Source organism: Marmota marmota, unplaced genomic scaffold, assembly GCF_001458135.2.
Source record: "Marmota marmota marmota unplaced genomic scaffold, marMar, whole genome shotgun sequence".
Lineage (NCBI taxonomy): Eukaryota > Metazoa > Chordata > Mammalia > Rodentia > Sciuridae > Marmota > Marmota marmota.
The window spans coordinates 19,824,536-19,836,403 of NW_025999949.1; positions in this window are offsets into that span (position 1 = coordinate 19,824,536).

An 11,868-nucleotide genomic window follows, 5' to 3' on the forward strand; every position below is an offset into this window, starting at 1 on the left:
TCAAAATTGCCAAATTTAGACATAAAAATAAAAAGGAAAGAAAATTCCAAAATCTGGTTCCTTGAAAAATTGAAGAATCTGACTGCTAAAAATCCCAAACTGTAGATAAAGGAAGATTAAAGAAGGTTTTTAGCACCAGAAGCCCACTAAAACACCACAATGAGACAACGTATCAGTTCTGCAGCAAAATACAGATTGATGGTTTTATATTTCCTTAAATCCATTGTTTTCCAAGTCTCAAGGGGGTCACCATTACTATGAGAGAAGTGACATGTGAGTGAAGAATTAAAGAAAGAAATCCCAGGGCATATCCAAGAAGAAACCTCAGGTATAGTTAACTTGAATTGATCAAATCAAAAAATTGGCCTCAAAAAAACCTCTGACTCTACAATAATCAGGGACTGCAAAGTCTGCAGAGAAGTAGAAAGTGCCGCAGTCTGGCTGGGCACAAATAACCGGGAGGTGGAGCCACTTGTAGATTCATGCAGGAACGAACTTTATTTTCAAACTCACGCAAACACCACCCACGTGACCCTGGAGGAACTCCCTGCGAGCTCAACCGGAACTCAACCAACCCACTGGAACTCTCTAGGAACTCTGGAGAACTCAAAAATAGCGGGCACCTGAGGCAGCAGGAACCGCTCCTTCTGGCAAAATGCCAAGCACCATCTTGACCTGGCCGTGGCTCTTCTGAAAGCTATGCATCTCCCAAGCCTTCCTTATAGGCAACCTTCCCTATAGATTGGGTGAAGCCCAAGGGGATAATGGAAGAACCTTCAAGTATGTGAAGCCAAAGCCACAGAAGATAGTAGTTCTGTGAGCTCCTCCCAAATACAAGAATCAAGGTCTCATCAAAGAAGTTTCCCAACTTTGGGAACAGAGATGCTTCATAAGGCTTGACCTGTAGGACTTCCTCTTTGGCATGCCCCAATAATATCTGAATATCTCCTTTCCAAATAGAAGTTCTTGTTACAAATATCCTCCTTTTATCAATCCATTTTCTATTGGATGTGCATGCTTATGATGGTGCAGATGAACTTCACAAGTGCAGAGATCCCAGACTTGTAGATAAATATACTAATTTGATGAGACTCTGTGTTCTTGGGAAGTATTCTCTATGTGTGAGAAGTAGGATGCTCATGGACAGTTGGTAACTGTCGGTGCCCAACACGGAGATGTCTTCAAGCTTATCACAGAATGTTTTCCTTTTTCCTTAACACACAGCCATGCCACATTCCCCACATTCCTTGTAGTTCAGTGTGGCCTTGTGACAGTTCCAGCCAAAAATAACATGAGCAGAAGTGGAAAGTATTTCTTCTGGACCCACACTGTAGATGTACATTGTTCCCTATACTCCTTCCCTTCTGGCTGGCCAGAATGGATATAATCTTCAAAATGACCTTAGAAGCATTTTCTGAAAATGGCATATCTATTATTAGCCTGTGTTCTTGAATTACTATGGATAGGAAAAAAAATCCTTTGATCTGTTCACCCTACTCATTCTATGAGCAAGAAATAAACCTGTATTGTTTTCAAAGCATTACATATTTTCAAGTCTATTTTATTAGGAAGGTTGATCTAAACTAATGAACTATCAGGTGACTTAATATCTACCAATTTGTTTTGTTCTTCAGACTGAGGCATTCTGCTATTGCCTGGGATTTGTGAAAAGCAATGCTTAGTTGATGCTTTCTAATAGAAGCAGCCTGCAAATGCTGGGGAATAATGGTTGCAGCAACAGTATAGAACATGTGGAAGACATAATTTTCTTTTATTTTGCAGTTAAATCTGTAGAACTGAACAAGACTCTACAACATGGCTTGCCTGGAGTAGTTTTTCCAGCAATGCTTGCCCTGATATTTGAATCAGATAGAATGCAGATAGGATAGATTTTGTTCTCTCACTTATTAGCCTCATAGCAAAGCAATGAATCAGAAACAAATTCTATTTTTTTTTCAATTTCTAATATCATGAGTAGTTTTTGAATGACAAGGGAAATGGAAATTCCTTTTTCCTTTAAAAAGTGTACCTGCCCAAGCCCACTATTAAGGTACTACCTATCCTACTAGATTTCCAGAAAAATCAGCTCTGAACATAATAATCCCTCCGGTTGCTTTCATTTGCTCAACCACCTCATTAGCCCAAGGTGATGGGAAATATATTAGGGATTTTATTTAACTTTTTCACATCAGAAGGATTAAATTGTTTTATTAGTTCAGTTGCCATCTGTAATCCCACATGCAGATACAAATATTTTATAGGTAGAATTATATACTCCAGTGTATGTTCATGGGGATGAGTTATATGTGGCCGTGGGTCTCAGGCTGCTGACAACAGCAGACGTCTATAAATATGTCACTAGTGTTGTATGTCCCCTGTAAATTTCAGCAGTATTTATTCTGTCTTTGCAGTTCCTTCAGATGGAGGGTTTATTTTGCACCATTCTTGTGTTTTCTTTTCTTTTCTTTTTCCAAAGACATAGACAAAAGTTTATTTAGGATGGTAGGGGAATGTGGGCTGTCTGGAGACTGAGAAGCAGCGCTGACTTGGGCCGGGGTGTCTAATATTTGCAGAAGGGCTGTATCATGGGCTGGACTGTAGGTGGATCCAGGGTGGAGCTGCACAGTTTCATTCTTATGTTTTTATAAGGCTGTAAGCCTTAGTTTTCTCATTTGTAAAATAACGTCATTAAGACCTGGCTCTACGTTTTAGATCTAGTGTAGATAACATTTTTCAGTTCAGTTTCTAATATGGTCATGTGTTTTCCCTAAAGGACAGCGATCATCATTTTCTATTTCAAAGTCACAGCATGACACATAAAGCCATTTTGTTTGTTTGTTTCAGATTTTGTTCTCTCACTTATTAGCCTCAGGTCCTTTGAAAATTACTTATTCTTCTACAACTGACCCAGTTTTCTTGTCTTTGAAAAAGACACAATGAGACCAACATAATGGGTTAGTATAAGTGTTTATTATGTGATAACTATATATTTATGTATTATACATATGCAGAAACCTCATATGTGTATTTATATGTGTACATATATTTGTGTGTGTATATATATATATATATGTATGTATATATATATATATATATATATATATATATATATATATATATGCATAATATTTCTATATAATCAGCATGCTACAATTTTCTACAAAGCTACATTGTTTAGCCAGGTCCCTGTTATTGCCAATAACTCTTCCTAGGAAATGCATTCTTCTAGCATTACCTGCTAATTTCATATCTGCTCTTTTTCTTTATTTATGTTATTGGCTCACATCTGATCAGATAAACTGAAGTTCCCATTTCATCTAGTTCCTCTATTGAGAGGGAATTCATGAATCATATGCCGAGTGACCACTGGGGGCCTTCAATCACACATATCACAGATTCTTTCATATTTATGTGTAATTATTCAGTGCTGAGCTCCATTAGTCTCCCTACCTTTCTTCCATAGTTCTTACTATTCCATAAATGACCATCTCTTCAAGGAGAGAGGCTTTTGTGTTTGAAGATAGTATGTGAAAAACCCATTATTCACTCAGCCTTTATTTAAAATATTTTATAGTCATATGCACAAGAAAATAAAATGGCATTATAGCTTCAAATTAACATAAGAAATCAAGCCACATTCTCAATACAACATTGCTATACAATACGAGCTGCTCAATCGAGTCAGTCACCTATTGCACACCACTTTAGCTATTTCTGCCTCACTGGTCTACATGGCCTTTGGCCAACTGTTTCAACTCAAGCTACTTCTGTATGCACTTGAGCCAGACTTTTTCAGCCAAACCCAGCAGCACCTTGACTCTATAACATGCACTTCAGGTTTCTTATCTATGGTGCTCAGTAAAGATACAATTAGGCCCACTTGTGCTCAAATTCTGGAAATCCAGAATTTGTGTCATTATTGGTAATAGAATGGAAAGAGCTGACTCTCATTTCTGCCAGAAGGTGAATCATAATAAATGCAGCAGAAGTTTTAGTGGGGATAGTAACGTCAACTCATACTGAAGTGACGGTTATGTGCCAGTTGCTCTTCTAGGATGCAATTGCTTACTTTCCTTCAACTTCTGTTACTTCACTCATGAAATAGGGCTGATATCATAGTTAATCCCAAAGGTTAATGAGATAATTTGTGTGAAGCATAGATTCCAGTGTCTGGTGTACAATAAATCCTCAGTTAATATTACTTTTATTATTGCTGTTATAACTTTCCTCAGTTTCTGAAGGGTTGACACATGGAAGAGAAATTCTTATTCTACATTTTTTTATTCAAATACTAAAATTAAATAGAAGCCATGAGTGGAAGAATGCAAAAGATTACAACTCCAAAAATATAAAAACTCTTTCAACAAATAGAACCATTTTACAGAAGAGGCTGTCAACATAATCATCAAGTTACTCACTGGAGGAAGCCAAGGATAAATAAATGTCTGCTTGACGTACTCTAAACCAGAATGTCTAATTAACATATGATGTGAACCCATTTCAAATTTTAATTTTCCAGTAGCTATATTTAGAAAGGTAAAAGAGGTGAAATTAAATTTAATTATGTTCTAGTTTATCCAATCATCTCTAAAATATTGTTTCAACATATCTTGTACATAAATATTTTAATGATATAGTTGGCACCCTTATTGTACTAAATCTTCAAAATTCAATATTTATATTTATAGCACTCAATTAAGTTGCTAAATTTTATCTGAAATTCTTGATTCAAATTTTAATGTTATAAAGTTCGCTATTTAAAAAGTAGGAGCTAACACCTGTGTTAGTCTAAACATGCCTAAAACTTTTGCAATAGCAGAAGCATTACTTTTTTACTTAAATTAAAACTGATTGCAATTTGATAAAATTAAAAATTCCACCAGCCACATCTCAAGTGATTAGTAGCCATATGTCACTATGGCTACCATATTGATTAGTATAGCACTAAAACACAATTATCATCAATGTGTGGGAGATTAGATAAAATGACCTTAAATTCCTTCCAATCCTGGTGAGCCTATGATTAAAATAATTCAACAAATATACATTCTGAATCCAATATATTCCATGTTTTACTCTGAGCATTTGAGGAGATTCAAATATGAGCCAAAGGTCATTGAACAATTTAATAATGTCATTACTGCTTGATCAAATGGGGAAGACTAATTTGCCTAATATCATCCATTAAAAAGAAGTTTTTCAGTGATTTTGGAAAAGCTGCCTGATTGAACTGAGGGCCCCATTAATTAATATATGGGTAGGTTGGTAATGAAAAGAAATCTTGCCTCCCTGGCACTGTAGACACAGCATGTACAGAAGCTGGGACATTGTAGGGTGTGTGTGTGTGTGTGTGTGTGTGTGTGAGAGAGAGAGAGAGAGAGAGAGAGAGAGAGAGAGAGAGAGAGAGAAGCTTTGGCCTATGCTGAGTTGGGTTGCTGGAGTTTGTAATGGATATTAGGGTTAGAAAAGGCATTATTTATTACTAGGGACCAGGGATGGAAAACTGAGATCATATAGCCCCTGGATATATACTCCATTTAAGCAAATTACCTGATGCCTTTATGCAGTAAATAATATCCTGTATAAGCTGAACAATTTTTAATAACTACCCAGAAACCTCCCTTTGATTATAAACTTCTAGCTGGAGGCCAAAAATGCATAATTTTTAGACCTGAAAATTTGCTACAAACAAATTATGTTGATTTAGAAATATTTTTGATCCAGAAATTCAATTTTTTTTTCTTTTCTTAAACTTGGATGTTGAGTGTCAGCTGCTCTCACAGAAGATTTTCTCAGTTAAGAAGGCTACTAACATGAACTGTCTTTTAAGAGCTGTATATTAATTAAGTCCTTCCTGTGTGCTTTCCAATTAATCTTCATAGCAACACTCTGTAGAAGTAGTATTTCCACCATTCCAGAATGTGGGAATTGAGAGTGAACTTCTAGAACATGGCAGAAGTGATACTTGAATCCAAACCTGGAACTGCAGCTCTCTTGCTCATGCCAGCCATCATAAGTATCTCAGGCATGTGGCGATAGCTTTAATAACAAGCTGGGGTGCTCTTTCATTCTCAGAGTGGTAGACTTGACAAAGGATTGCCTACCAGGCACAATTTTTGAACACCTTTCTGTACTTCCACTGGTTTTCAGAAATCATTATGTTCACATGAAGTCCAGTTATTTTTTCCTATTTCATGTCCACTTCTCACATGCTTAACCTCAGCTAGCCTGGAGCCTATGGCCACTGGAGAAAGTGTGGGTAGTTAGATGTCTGAATTCTGTTTCCTTGGTGAGTTGAGATCACTAGTTTTTGTAGGTTATTGGATAGGTTAGAGTTTTCACCACTGGCTTGATTTGTCTTATTTGAAACATCAATTTCGAAAAGATAGTTGCAATGGCATGATTTTTATTGCAGATATTAGGAAAATAGAAATATAGAGAAGCAAAATAATTAATTGAATTCAATGTCCTGTGAAAATTCCATTACTAGAACCTGTAGAAGAGTTCTTTAATTTAGAACTCATGAGCTTATCACCTCTTAAAAATAAAAAATAAAAAATAAATCACAAAATATCAGTACAAGGAGTTAGGATTTTTTTTTTAACATACAATAAAGTAGTTTGTAGGTCTAGAGGGAAAGCAGTATGGGTCAGAAAAGCCAGTTAACTGATCCAGTATAATTTCTATTGGGTTCTTACATTTTTTAGGGATTAGAGAAAATACTTATATTATGTTATTCCCGTATTTTCTTCAGGAATCCTGGAGGTAATTGTTAATTTGTCCTTATTAACAATTTGTCCTTATAAATTTTTTTATAGCTATAGAAAATGAGATTTAGGGTAGATACATGTCTTTCACTAGGTGATACCTTATAAGGGGTTAGGCTGAATGGAGGGATTCACATTCTGCATTGATAAGAAGTGCTTGGATCTTGATGGATGGAACTTTCTTAAAATTCATTTATTTTAGAAATTCACTTCCAAATTTGACCTGGAGGTTTTAAGAAATATTAAATCAAGAAGGTAAAATTTCCTACTCACAATTTCTTTCTCCCCATTTAATTATTCAATTTATTATATCCCAAACTAAGGGTATGAGGTTGGAAAACTCTTAAAAATAAAATGATTGACAAACATGTTAAAATAAAATAAAATCTAAAAAATGTCTGTAGGGGCTTTGATTTTTGATGATTGAATCAGCTACCTCTTTTTTACATTTTGGTGAAAGCATTGGTAAAAACAGCTGCAGGACATGTTCAGTTTATTCCCTGACTTATGTTCAAGATCTAGCACTATAAATTGTGTCCTTCCATAGATAAGACTTTGCCATTAACAGATTCAGACCCTGGCTGTTTAATCATGGCCTTAATCCAATATCTGGCTCTGGGCACACGTTCTTTAGCGAATGATTTTGCTACTATAACTTTTCTTCTATATTTTCTAAGAATACTCTGCAGAGAGCAATTCCATTTTGGCTAAGTACAAGGTGACCAAACAAAACTAGTCTCTCTGACTTCCTTGATGCTCCATAAAAACTTTGAGGCATTACAAATAAAATAAGGTGACTGTGGCTTCTGTGCTACCAGAGAAATTATTATTAGTGGTACTATTATTGTTACTCTTTTCACTACTGGCCCCCAGGTATATTTCTGCATTTGCTTTTGGGGTATGATCTTGCCTTTCAAGGAGTACCAGGCAGGTTGGGGGCTTATTCAAAGGATACATTTTGGGGTGAACTTTGTGAGGTCAACTAACCTCTTTCAGCCTTTCTTTGTCTCTTTAAAGTGGCCTGCTTCAATGGAAAGATCATGAAAGTTTCCTGTAGTAGTAAATTCTCATTTTCATGGAAAGCTTTTTATTCATTATAATATTCACTTAGAACATATCTTAACAATAAATGCTGCATAGAAAAACTCTCTGAGATTTGCATTCTTTTCTTTTCCCTTCTCTCTAATTATCTTGAAAATTATAGGCAATATATCCTATTGGTTAAGCAGATGCTCTGGAGCCAGTATGACTCCACCACTAATGAGATGTATGGATTAGGCCAATTATGTAACTTTCATGGACCATAAACCTTCCTCTTTAAATTGGTGATAATGTTAGTACCTATCTCAAAGACTAGTTGTACAGACTAAATGAGTTAGTATAAATAAATACTTAATAAATGATAATTTCCTCATAAATATCTCCTCTTATTATCATCTATTTGAAATAAAAGCCATGTGGCTTGTTAAAGTCTGAAAATCAAGTTATACATATCTGAGAATACATTCTGTGCTTGGTTGGATTGATTTTTGTTCAGTTTATTTCTTTGAATATTCTTCATTCACAAAATCAATGAAAATTTGGGCCATGTGTCCATTCCTTGATTCTCCTGTTCTCATCATTCTCTCAATGTCTCTCCCTTGGGAAATAAAAGCGTAAGCTTAGCATACTAAATAATAATTCTTCCAGGAATCATAATATATAAGTTGGAGAGAAGAGCGGGGAAAGACAGCTGGATTCTTGGATGGAGAACCATCCCATCACCTGGAGGATCCAGATAGGAGCCAAAAGTGTTCTCTGGAGTAGGTCTTACTGAATAAATGAGAATTTCACTGCAATTCTATCTCATCCATAGGTCCCTAATAGTTCTCACTTACGGAGAGTTTATCCCATGCAAGAAAAATGAACTAAACTGTGTAATTAATTTATATATTTATCTTATATCTCCCTCTCAGCAAATTCATGATGAGAGAATTATTAACCTGATTTTACAGATTATGTCAACAGGAAATCAGAGATCAGAGGAGAGTTGCCCAAGCTCAAACAGGGAGGTGATAGAAAAACTCAAGTCAGAACTCAAAGTCACACCGAGTTCACTCATTCCTCTATTGGTTCAGTTCTGCATTGGCTCATTCATCTCTTACTTTTACCCTTCCGTCTTAAAATCATATCATATATGGGAGAAGTAATTGAAGAAAGAGTTGATTTCTGTGTTTGGATTGGGTTAGACCGTTCTTCCAGGTTGGAACCCGGATTTTAGAGGGGAAGTCAGCTCTGCACATCTAAGGTTTGGCAGAGCTTTCCTGGGGAGAGGCGGAGGGCACAGGACACAGCTCTGGGAATTCTCTTCAAAAAGCAAACAACAGGAAAGAAATTAAAAATGACTCTCAACTACCTACCTGCCCAGACAAACTTAAGTCATTTGAAGGTACAATTTGCTCATGAACCAAATTAAGTTGCAGAAATGGTCAGAGAGCACAAAAAGAGAGGAAAATTACCATTGCAAAAATTGGCTAAAAAACTAGCTATTAAACTCCCACTTGCAGTTAATGCTTAGAGCATGTGTAATATGACCCTTTGTAATCCTATCTTTTATATTTTTAAGGAAAAAAAGAAGTATTACTCTAGAGGGTAATGCCATACATTGGTTATATTGAAGGAGCATGGTTGTAGTTTTAATTCCACCTGAATTTCTGACTTCTTTGTGACCCTTTACATCTGAGACTTGAAAACCCATGGTAAATGAGGAAAAAGTATAGTGAACTTAGATGATTAAGTGCCAGACACCACTCTTTCTTGATATGTTTTAATGCAACATTGTAAAGATGGAAGAGAAAGGGTTGTGCAGCCAATAGGCCTATGCTGTTTAAAATCACAAATTCTGGATTTTATAGCTGCATGATCATTGGTAGTCACTTAACTTCTCTGACACTTTTTCCATTCTTACACAACAATAAGAGGCACTTGGAAAAATTCTCTTATACTTGGGTCACTTGGGGAGAAATCTGCCCACAGGATCTCTTTGAATCACCCTTTTGTTTAGAATACCAGAGAATTTTGCATCCCTGAGCAGTGCACCCAAGGAGGATTTCAAATGAGAGAGATGGGTCTTTATTTGGAATAGAACAAAAGCTGACTTGAAAAACTTGGGAAAGGTGAGCTCCCAAGCCTTGAATGTCATTTTCAAGAGACAGGGTACAATGAGCTTTATGAAAGAGCACAGAGTGACAATTTGGTCCCCTGGATCACATTTTGTGAGTTCTCAAAATGATCTCCATGTGAAGACACCGGGCTGCCTGCCCTGCAAGGTGCCTCAGAGTTATGACATCATCGGGTCAGAAGACTTGACTTGAAGATGAAGTGCAGGATAAAAAGCAATGGACTCTCTCTTCCTAGGCTCCTAAATCTCCTGGATGTGGGAGATGTGGATGAAATGCTCAGGGCCTGGTATTGGTGTGCTCTCACAAAATACTTTCTGTTTAGCAGATTGGAGTAAGTCGCCCCCACCCCCCAGCAAGGCCCAGAAGGAAATGCTAACTTCCTAAGATGTTCCAGTGAGCAGAGAAGCATGGCAGCCATTCCTTCCCTGTTTCTTTGGGAGCAGGAAACACCAAACCCCCTTGTGATTTCTAAGGATCCAACTAATCATCTAGTGGTTACAGCTGTTTGAAAAGGATTCAAGGTCCTTTGGTCTAGTAAACTGCAAATGAGCAAGACCTACCTTTACTTTTGCTATTCATTTTTCCTCCTCAAAAATAAGAAAAACAGTGTCTGCGAGTTAAAACAGTTGATTATTTAGGGTATCTAGGGTCCTAGCCAGCTGACTGCTAGATGATAGATCTCAACATGCTCAAACTCATAATACAGCCTTACTTCTTTTTAGCTCTTTATTTGAAAATGTTTGGAATCGGCAGATGCAGTGAAACACGTCTGTAATCCCAGCAGCTCAGAAGCTGAGGCAGGAAAGTCACAAATTCAAGCTAGCCTCAGCAATTTAGGAAGGCCCTAAGCAACTCAACAAAACCCTGTCTCAAAATAAAAATTACAAATTAAAAAATAAAAATGGCTGGGGATGTTGCTTAGTGAAGAGTGCCCTGGGTTCCATTCATGGTACCATCATCATCATCATCATCATAATAGTTTATTATTGTTGTTATTATTATTATTATTATTATTATTAAAATATTTGGCATTGATGAGACTTTTAGCTTTGTACCTTCCAGGTGCCTTGGAGGATAAGCAAAAGATTTTGACTTCAACAATTCTCAGTTTCTTAAGAAGAAAGTAGGGATAATATGAGCAGCACAGGTTCATTGTAGTTATAGGTGGTTTATGAAATACGTGTTATAAATAAGGAAATAAGTATACTTTCTGGCAAGTAGCAACAACATATATTGCTGTTATTGGTAAAAGATGAAAATTAGACTCAATAACTCATAAAAGAGCATTAGTAAAATATTTACTTAAAACTTCTGCAGTGTCCTTCTCCCAGGAAGCACCAATCTAATAGGCAGAAAACTGGCAAAATTCTAACCTAATAGGAAATGCTAAGACTGTTAGGCACATGCAGAACATTCTATGCCTTATAAAATAATCTGCTTCTGAGAATGAGATTAATTTAAAAATGAAAGAATGCTATTCATTTCCACTCATAGAATTCTCAAATGAAGATTATGAGAAATAAGATTATGTATGGAAGATATTTCAAGGATAGCAAGAAAATGTATGTAACTGTAGTGAAATAATCTAAATATCTGTTCACCATTTCTAGCTTTATAAATTTATTTTTATATTTCTTCTTCTTCTTCTTCTTCTTCTTATTATTATTATTATTAGTGATACTTGGAATTAAACATAGGGGCACTCTACCACTGGTCTATATTTCTAGTCTTTTATTTATTCATCTATTTATTTTTATTTTGAGTCAGAGTTTTGCTAAATTGCTGAGGCTGCCCTTGAACTTGTGATCCTCCTGCCTCAAACTTCCTAGTCCCTGGGATTACAGGCAAGTGCCACTGCATCTAACTCTAGCTTCATAAATTTCATATATATATATATATATATATATATATATATATATATATATATATATATATATATA